The sequence below is a fragment of the Mus pahari genome, chromosome 3 (assembly GCF_900095145.1).
Source record: "Mus pahari chromosome 3, PAHARI_EIJ_v1.1, whole genome shotgun sequence".
Classification (NCBI taxonomy): domain Eukaryota; kingdom Metazoa; phylum Chordata; class Mammalia; order Rodentia; family Muridae; genus Mus; species Mus pahari.
Window position 1 is genome coordinate 6,171,529 of NC_034592.1, and position 10,890 is coordinate 6,182,418.

At 45.0% G+C, this 10,890-nt stretch overlaps 1 pseudogene; it reads right to left on the bottom strand.

The window, feature by feature from the left end:
• Positions 1-7,380: 7,380 nt before the first annotated feature.
• Positions 7,381-9,712, bottom strand: LOC110319473 (annotated as a pseudogene).
• Positions 9,713-10,890: the final 1,178 nt, after the last annotated feature.

Sequence of the window (10,890 nt, forward strand, 5' to 3'; positions counted from 1 at the left end):
ACAATGATATTGACTGGGTTCTAGCTTGTAAAAATAATACCTTTTTGCATACCACACCAAGCATAGTATTGCCTGGGGATGGTGATCATTCCAGCTTAAAGACAACACAAGATTTTTGCTGTAGTCAGAAGCCACTGACGGTTCATCATCTCAATGCTTGCCTCGTCCCCAGGTGGTAGCCCCATTTTAGGAAGTTGTAGAGGTTAAGGAGGTTGGACGGAGATAAAGGAAGCACCTGGGATCCGGTTTTGGGGGTTAGGATACCCTTGGCTACGTCCTGTCTTGTTCTCTGCTTTCTGGTTTGCCATGAAATAAGCAACCAGCCTTGCCACACACGTCCACTGCCATGATGTTGTCTCCCTGAGTACCCAGAGCCACAGACCATGGGTCACATCCTCTAAAACTGAGGTAAGTCAGGGCAGGAACCTGGAGGCAGGAGCTGACGCAGAGGCCATGGAGGAGTGCTGCTTGCTGACTTGCTCCTCATGGGTTTTCAGCCTGCTTTCTTATAGCATCCAGGACCACCAGCCTAGGGATGGCACCACCCACAATGGGCTGGGTCCTCCCACATCAACCACTAGTTAAGAATATGCCCTCCAGACTTGCTCACAGCCCGATCGTATGGGGAAGATTGCTCTATTGAGGCCCCCCCCCCCTCTGATGACTCTAGCCTATGCTAAGTTGTCATAAAACTAGCCAGCATTACCACTTTTACCAACAAAGCCATCCTCCTGTCCCTGCACTAACTTTTGAGAAATCATAGTGCTCACTGTGTTCATTAGCTTTTCTTGTCCCAATGAGAGAATGTCTGATATAAACAAGAGAGAGCAAGATCTCTTTTGGCTATGTCCTCAGAAGCCTCAGTCCATGAAAACCCGCTCCATGGGCTTCATGGTGGTGAGAGGGGGTAGTTAGTTCACTTTACAGCGGATGGAACGCAGAGTTAAGGAATGGGAAGGGGCTAGGGAGCAGGCAGTTCAGGACTGACTCTCAGTGGCCACTTCCCCCCAGCACCTCTGAAAGGAGCGCCACCCTCTGGTGACCAGGGTTCAGTAATGAGCCCATGGGGGACATTTCATATTCAAACTACAATACCCATGTTCTCCCAAGTGCTCTTTAGCTTTTCTCCGGCTTTTTAAAAATGTCACTTCCCACTTTAATTGATTTTTTTTTTTTAATGACGAGTTTTCAATACTTAACTTACACTGACTTCTAACTTACTATCCTCCCTCATGCTGAGATTACAGCTGTATGACCCAGGCATGGGCCCAAGCATGTCTTACCTTCTGGTGTATATTTTATTTATCCGTGTCTTCCCTTACTGGCATGTAAGGTACATGAAAGCTGGGAGCTTTGTAGCTTTTGTTCTCGTATTCATTTATGCCCAGAGCATAGTGCATACCCAATAGGTAAATACATGTTGAATGAGCCAGTGAACACTGATGGTTTCTGATTAGTACATGGGCAGTGCGGTGAGTACGCACGCTCTCAGGAAGGAGAGGCTGCTCAAGAGCAGCTGCTGTGCCCAACTCCTCCCTGTACCCTAGCGTCCCACACAGTACCTGCACCTTGGCATTCAGAATATACTCACCAAGTTTAATTGGCTTTTGAGAGAGACCATAGGCTGAACCAAAGGTGCAAACCCTCGTTGTTGCACTTCCTAGTTGCGTAAACTAAGGGAAGGCTTTACTTTCTCTGTGCCTAGTGCCTCTCTAAGCTAGCAATGTTACATGATAGAGTTTACATAAGGGGTACTATGATGGCTGATCTTCCTTTTAAAAATTATTTACTCATCTACCTTTCTATATGTGCATATGTAAGTGTGTGCATGTGTGAGCTTATGTGTGTGTATATACTCAGAGGCCAGAGGCCAACCTCAGGTGTAATCCTCAGGAATGTCATCTGATTTCTTTATGATAGGGTCCTTTATTGGCCCGGAGTTTTTTGTTAGGGTGACAAGTGAACCACCCAAATCCTTCTGTCTTGACCTCCCTGGTGCTGGGATTAAATGCATATGCCTATACTCATATGCACACACCCATACTCACACACAAACACAGACACACATCGTTGAAGTAAAATAATTTTTTTAAAAGAAAGGTTGCTTAACATGTAAAAGGCCCTTGGTGACTGAATGAAAAATGTTAATGGAAAGTTACTTTCCAGCATTATACATTTCCAGAAATATTTTTAAAAAAAAAAAAACAAAACATTACTATATAATTCACAGAGAGCTTTCATGTTGTCAAGTAGTTTACAGTTCAAATCACATTAAGGATACCAGGATGAGCAAGCACTGCCACTCCACTTCAGAGAAAAGTAAGATTCAAAGAGAATAAATGACTTACTTAAGAAATTTTATGTGTTCTATTCTTTCTCAAAAAGGGTTAAAATTACATCTATCCATCCATCTATCTATCTATCTATCTATCTATCTATCTATCTATCTATCTATCTATCTATCTATTTATTTTTGGGTACAAATATGGGGACATTTAAGCCATGGGATATGTGTGGCAACCTCAGAACAATGTAAGGGAGCTGTTCTTTCCTACCACGTGGGCTCCAGGGATCAAGCACACAGGTGCTTGGTGGCAGGCACATTCACCTACTGAACCATGTTGCCTGCAGCCTGCCTGCCTTCCTTTCTTCCTTCCTTCCTTCCTTCCTTCCTTCCTTCCTTCCTTCCTTCCTTCCTTCACCCTTCCTTCCTCCCTCCCTCCCTCCTCTTCTCCTTCCCTCCCTTCCTCCCCCACTACATTCTCAGAGTACCAGTCTTACATATGCTGGATAAATACCTTAACTCCCATGTCTCATGCAATTCAGCTCCTGTCTGAGGTTCCATAACTAACAACTGGTGAATCTACGGTCAGAAAACAGATTTTTTTCCCTAATATCTAAGTCATGACAGCATTTATTACAAACTTTTATTGATAAAGACTAAATCTAATGAATGGGTTTAAATCCCTTGTAATGTTTAACAGAGTCTAGGATAGGATGAGTGTGACATACATACTTTTTCATTGCTTAAGGTAAAACGATAACTTGATTTTTTTGTTCTGACTCGTCAGAATAGAAACAGCAGTAAAGGCAATTCATATCAGTTGGCAGACAATAAGCTAACATCATGGCTGGGGGCAAGCTCAATGAATAGATGCTTGCCCGGCCTGTTCTGAGTTCCATTCTCTTTACTGCATGAACTGACATGCTGGTGCACCCCTGCAACCCCAGCACCTAGGAGGCAGAGGCAGGAAAGTCAGAAGTTCAAGGTCATCCTCAGCTAAATAGTTCAAGGCCAGCCTGGGATTCATGAGACTCTGGAAGAAGTGGGGAGAGGGAGGGGAGAGAAAGGGAAGGAAGAGGGGAGGGAAGAAGGAGGGGGAAGGGGAGAGGGGGGGGAAGAGGAGCAGGAGGGGGAGGAAGGGGAGGGGGAGGGGACAGGGAGGAGAAATCCCACCTCTAGGTCTTGCTAGCCATAGTTGTTTAAATACTTTTTAAAGATGCACAAGTTACTCTAATGGGTCTGTGGTTTACACAGATGCTCATATTTACCCTTTGTCCTTCCAAAAGAAAGATATCGTATTCAGCTTCCAGGAGTTCTGCAAGATTAATGAATAAAAAGCTTCATAACTTATTTTCTTCTGAACCAGAAAATAAATTGTCTGATCTTGTTCGTCCTTCTGAATTTGCGATCCTACTTCTGCATTTGAAACCCTTCTCCTGCATTTGAAGCATCAGAGAAATTTGACCTTAAACTGTCTTTTCCAGAAGTGTGAAACCTCATGTTTGAGCTGCCAGTAGAAGGGGTCTGTGCTCCCAGATACCCGGGAGCCTGGGGTTGCAATGGTAGCTTGAGTCCAGAAATGTAGGGTCAGCCTGAGGCTCTGGCTCAAGACAAACCAAACAGAAACCCATTTGCCTTAGCAAGCTGTTACTCACCCCTACCATTTTGTAGGTTTAATGAAATCTAGGAAGTAGATAACCTCTATGTTCAAGGATCTTATGGTAGTAACTGGGCTATAAGCAGATTCTGTAGAACACGCTTTTATCTTGTTTATTTGCTCACTCTCAGTGAGCTCTTAGTTTCTCTACATCCCAGAAAACATTATTCTCCCAAGACCTCTATGAAGAAGCGCCAGATCTCAGGGGCTCTGGGTACACCTAGCTCACAGGTAAAGCACCTGCCTAGAATGCACAGTGCTCTGGATGTGATCCCCGAAGCCTTTCCCACCCTCACCCCATTTTTTTTTTCTTCTGGAAACAGACTTCATCCCTTTGACTCTCCCTGTGCAGCCTTTTGTGGCGCAGTTGTCCATTAAGGTGGGACGTCCTCCTCGCAGTCAGGGCTTCCGACAATGCTTTTCTTCACAGCTGCTTCAGAGAAATCGGTGTACTGAAATTCAGGGTACCTTCCATCTTCTCCGCACTACTGCCTTTTTTATTTCCTCTGTAGAGGGCATCTGGTAAAACATGGTCGCACTATGATAAAGGTGCCCAGGTTCTGCGGACACGCGTCTGGACGAAAGGCCGAGAACACCCCGTCATGACTGCCCAGGCTGCTGGAGTAAACTGGCGCCTACACACTGAGGCAGGAGTCCAAACTTGTAGATGGGCAGCTAGCCATGCCAGCAGATGGCACAGGGAAGCCAGCCAAGGAAGCATGTGTGTGCATCCAGCTTAGGTGTTCAGAACAGGAGCTCCAGCTGAGAGCATCAGACCCTGACTCCATCTTAGGCTAACGGCCTGTCAGCTCCTGCCTTGTCTCTTATCAATGGAATGGAGTTCCACGGAATTGACAGGTTTCAACAGAATCTTACATTTATATTTTTGTAAAATAATAAATAAATAATGTAAAGTAGACATTTTGTATCAAGTTCTTTGGTGGTGTGGTCTGAGTGAACCGGGTGTCAATAGTTCTGTGTGGCTCTCTATTAAAGCCTTGCCTAAGGAGGCAGAAAGGGTTCTTTGGCAGCCTGGCATTGTTTCTCATTTCTTATTAAATCCCTTAGGTGTACTCAACTTTGTATTTTAATATCACTTTTTTTTTTTTTTAAAGACAGGGTCTCACTATAGTCCTAGCTAACTTCATTGTGTAGACCAGGCTGGCCTCAAAGTCATAGAGATCCTCCTGCCTCTGCCTCCCAAGTACTAGGATGTATGCGCCATCACACTGTACCTCAGGGCTTCTCAGTGGAACCAGCCCTGGCTGTCCTGAACTTGGTTTGTAGACCATACTGGCCTTGAACTCACAGAGATCTTTCTGCCCTGCCTCCCTACTGAGGTGGGAAATTCTAGTTCCTTTGGAAAGTCAGTTGTGTCAAATGATGTTTTGCTGGGTCACACAGATGAAAGGAAGTCTTGCTAAAGCAGACTCATGAAAGAATGTTTTTCTGTAGCAGACACAGGTGAAGGGATGTTTTGATAGCAAACAGTGAAAGGATGTGTATAACTTTAATATTTTCAAATCCTACTTTTAATGATGTTTCTTAAGCGCTTTAACCTCCCTTCTTGTCCACCATTCATCAGAGGTAGTAGAAAAGAAAGGATATGGGCTTGGAGAGGTGGATTGGACCTCTTTAGAAAGGTTCTTTGGAGCAACTCTCATCTGTTGGGGAAACCAGCAGTTCAGTTCACAGGTCAGCAGGCACCAGCAGCTCCACCCACTCGAAAACGCTTCACGGATACACCAGTAGTCCAGTTTGGTAGTGTCTGGATAGAAGCAGTGGTGGCATGACCTAGCAGGAACAGCCAGGCCTCAGCGTAATCAACACAAGTCAGCAGGAGGGACCAGGACCACCAGGGATGCCAGGGGAAGTTTGTTGCCACAAAGTGAAAATCAGAGAAGACTCGAGACCAATGAAGCTTTGCAAAGCCAGCTACGAAAGCAAGCCTCCATCACTGCCATCTGGGTTCTGTTTATACCCTCCAAATACCATGTGCCTTCCACAGGCCTCGCCTCAGCATGCCAGTCTGTCTCAGCTGACACCACTCTGCCAATCAGCCCGAGTGTACAGAAGCAGCAAGAAGCTGCCAGCACATCACCAGAGACTTTTTGGTGTGTTTCTCTCTATGAAGTCCCAACATATGGAGCTCAATTACTTAATGTAAGGCAGACCAATACACGGGTGCTGTCAGTGAAGAATCCTTCATCACATGTTCCTTCACATGTTTGCCCCAGCAAAACACCATCCAACACAACTGACTTTCCAGAGAAGCCTTGAGTTTCCACTTGAGACACACGATGAAGGAATACAAATGTGACCATAGACAGTGGGGGTGAGAGCATTGGTTTATTTGCTCTGCCTTGCTATTCTTCGATAACGACATGCATGTACTGGCTCCCCTTGCGCTTGTGGTAACACCACCACAAAGAACTGCTTGCGAGGTTCCTGCAGCTTCTTGCCACTCCTGAGGCCTCAGGCTGGTTGGTGAGCCTTGCGGTTTCTTCAGGATTGAACTACCGCTGCTGGTTCATGCGTGGTGTCTGCCTGTTGAGAGCACTGCTCTGCAGCTGCTGATTTGTATTTAGTGTTGACAGCCAGACTGAACTGTTGACAAGAAATATTGAGCTTGCCCTCAAAGAATATTGCTAAGCAGGTCCACTTCCCCCAAATCCTAATAACTTTCTCTTCCACTACGTCCAGTGGGTGGTGGGCAAAAGGAGAGGTTGCTTGAACATTTCTTAAAATAAGCTGCAAAAAAATGTATGCCTATACCCTAGTGCTGGTGTTAAAGGCATGCACCACCACACCGGACTTAACTTCACTTCTATTTTTTTTGTTTGTTTGTTTCCTTTTGAGGAGGAGGAGGAAAATGTTTATTAGGCTTACACTTCCACCGCACAGTTCATCACTGAGAGAAGTCAGGACAGTAAGTCAAGCAGGGCAGGCAGGAACCTGAAGGCAGGAGCTGATGCAGAGGCCATGAAGAAATACTACTTACTGGCTTGTTCTTCATGGTTTCATAAGCCTGCTTATAGAAGCCAGAAACACCAGCCTAGGGTTTGCATCACTCACAATGGGGTGGATTCTCCCCATCAACCACTGGTTAAGAAAATACCCTACAGTCTTGCCTCTGCTCAATCTTATGGAGGCATTTTTTCAGTTGAGATTTCTTCCTTTCAGATTACTAGCTTTTGTCAAGTTGACAGAAAACTAGCCAGCACACCCCCACACATAATTAAAAGTGCTTCTAATGCATCGGCTGCTTTATCTTTATCCAAGAATCTCCTGCTGTTTCCAAAGGAAAGAAACATGGCTGCTCTCTATTGAAATAACCACAGACAAATTCCTTAACCAAAATAGAATCTTTGATATAAAACCATCCATAAACTTTACAATGACATTCTGAACCATCTCACTGGACATATACATATAAGGGCTATACTTGGTTATTTTTATCACCACACAATAAATCCAGACAGTAAATATAATTATTTCTGCACCCAATTCCCAGACCACAGGAGAGGAGGAGTTCTCTGGGGAGCTCACACACACGTTGCAGCTCTCCACTAGGAGACTCGAGGACCCACAGTTGCCGGTCAGTGTGTCACCGCTATGGAGGTGGTTATGGAAAGCAAAAGGCCTTTCATACACCCTGGCTGTAGTCTCGAATTTCCACCGCAGGTGATCTTCCATGCTACAGCAGTAAATAAAGCAATTATGGGAACAAAAAAATATTTCTTGTTCTGATCCTGAGATACATGGGGAGGAAAAGATTGGTCCTCCAGCAGGTAAGCGCCAGACCTGCCCTCCTGAGTGTGTGAAGCAGAACAAGCTGCTGTCCACACAGCCGATGCAAACGTAGTGCTGGTAGCACTCTGGGGAAGAGAAAAGTGGCTTTCCACAGGGGTGCTTCCACACTGTGCTCCCAGCAGCAGGATTGACGGCCAGTAAGAGTCCTCCCAGCATAGCACAGTACAGATGGTGTAGACTCAGGCTCAAACACAGAGAAGAAAAGAGAGCTCCTTCACATTTTAACTTCCAGACACAGTTCTTTTCATAAATGTCTAAGGCATATACATGCTTGTCATAAGATCCGACATAAATGAATCCAGTGGTTGGATCCATGGCTGGCAAGCTTTTGACAGCATCTTCAGTAATAAAGTCCTATATTTTTCTCCACTATTACTTTTTAGAACATAAATTAATCCATTATAATGGCCATGGCATGTAAATGGAAGGTTATCAACCAGCATCACGTCATCAAGCAGGGTGTGTGCTAAAAGGTGTTTCTGCAATTCTTTAAAGATGCAATGCTTCGCTAAATCAACTTTGGCTACCATGAAGAGAATGAGTTTTTCCTGACTATAACAAGTGACTGCACGGGGCCCCACCTGATCAAACCCTTCAGCCAGCTGTTGTACAGGTGCAGTGTCAAGACGTTTGCTATGGTGCTTGATCTGGCTGTCCTTTGTTCCCAAGGAAAAAATATCTCTCCATCTTTCACAGTCACAAAGTCTCCCGTGGCTCAGTTAGTGCCAAGGGTCACTGTCATTTCATCATCAAGAAAACATAACTCTGTTCTTCCCACCTAAAAATACTTGGCCAGTGCCTTTGAGAACTGGAGAACCATTTTTTGTCTCTTACTTCAACCACCGTTCCAAGTAGTAGAGAGTTTCACAGTAGAATTAAGAATGTCCTCTGGCACCCTGTAAAGAGTGGCCCAATTGGACACCTCTGTGACACCATAGATGTTAAATATCTGTGTTCTGTTGCCTTTGCTTTACCAGCTTTTGAGGATGGTCAGCAAGGGGAAGGCTTCCCCATTGAGGGTTAAGACTCTCAGAGACGTATGTGCTGACAGGACAGTGGACTTGACGAGCTCAGATCCAAATTTTCTCAGCAATGTTGGTGTGGCCTGTAAAACAGTCACTCTGTGGTGGGAAAAGAGAATGTCAGCTAATTTTGATGGGAGCACTTTGACAGAAGTTGGCACAATAAGCAGGCAGGCCCCACTGGACAGAGAAACAAATATCTCCACAACAAATGGATCGAAGGTCAGAGGAGAAGCCAGAAACAAAATGTTTTCTCAAATGATTTAAAACAGTGACCGGAAGTGCTGAATATTAGGTAGTACGCATGCATGAGGCACTCTGACAACCTTCGGTGTCCCTGTGGTCCCTGAGGGACGGAGGACATGAGCCAAGCAACCCTCATGCTGCATGTCCGTGTGCTCCTTCTCTGGGGTCCTGTTCTCACCACTCAGTCCTCTCTATCCTTCACCTTGTATTGATCTGTTCTGTTACCGAGTACTGAGCTCACCTCACCATCTTCCCAACACAGAACGAAGAGTACCAGGTCCTTGTGTCCCACGGAAACTGTATCATAGTTCAAAACTGTTTTGTGAAGATTTGAATTTATTAGCCTGCCATTTTTCAATGAGAACATACTTTAGATCACATTTTTTCATAAAGTGGGCTGATAATGATGGTGGGGAATCTGGATCAATGGGTGCATAAGCTGTGGGGACCTGAAGAATCCCTAAAAACCAGGAGGGTAAGTTTATACCAGGTTGACAATAGAGGCCAATTTCCCGAATTTCCTCCAAAGTCACAGTGTGCTAGCAGAAAATTGGATAATTCTGAAGCCTCGCTCACCAGAACCTTGTGAGTATAGCACACTGGAGGCTGGTGGTTGCCTTTGTCAAAACATACAGCTGTTCCATCCATATAGACGGAGGCAGCCCAAAGCACCAACTCCTGAAGAGTCATTTTATTGAGGTTTGTCTAAACACCGGTGACTAAGAAGTCTGGGGATGTGTCTCCAGAGTTAAACTGTCCATGTTCTTTCAGAGGACACAGGTTCTATACCAGCACCCAACTGGGAGCTCAGTAGAGTCTATAGTTGCAGTTCTGGGGGATCCATAGCCTTTGAGGGCAGCGGGCATGAGCATGGCACACTCACTCACATGGAGGTAAAGCACCCTTGTACCTTTAGTTACAATGCACTTTGAGGATCCCAAAAGTCTTCCATTGGCTCTCGGGACCACGATAGGAGGTGGCAAAGCAGGTGACCCAGGAGACCTGGCTGCTCCAAACCAGGGTCCGGAAGCTGACCAGGCCCCTTCACTTCTATTCTTTTTTTTTCCTTTTTTTTTTTCACTTCTATTCTTAAGGAACAGATCAATTAAAGTAAATTTCCTAACTTCAACAATCTGTTCAATCTAGAAAATGCCTCGTCTGCGTCTCATTCTGTTCAGCTCATAACAGATAACCCAGAAAGGTTCTCCACTGGGCGCTTTACAGTTTCCCTTCAAAATTAACCTTCAGATCAGCAAGATGGCTTCACTCGCTGTATGTTTTATTGCTGTGAAGAGACACCGTGACCATGATAACACTTACAAAAAACAATATTTAATTGGGGCTAGCTTACAGTTTCAGAGATTTAGTCTACTATCATCATGGTGGGAAGCATGGCAGCGTGCAGGCAGAGACGGTGCTGGAGAAGGAGCTCAGAGTCCTACATTTGACCTACAGGCAGCGGCAGAAGACTGTGCCCCAGTGGGTGTCGATTGAGCATAAGTAACCTCAAAGGTCACACAATCACCGAAACTCTCTACAGCAGGCCAAAGTCACACCCCTGCTAGAGCCTGAGACGAATCATAGGCAGCTGCCATGGACAGTCTGAAGTAGCCCATGTCCCCACACCACACATTAAAATGAAAGCGCATTCATATAATATAATATAATATAATATAATATAATATTTTTTTAAAGAAACCAAAATTCCAAAATTTTCACTCCTGGTAGGAATACAAACTTGATCAGCCACAGTGGAACTCAGTGTCGTGGTTCCTTAATAAATAAATAAGCTATCATGTGACCCAGGGAGGGCCTCCTGGATATATCTCAAAGGAAATGCTTGCATGTAATTTTTCTCCTTCCCCTTG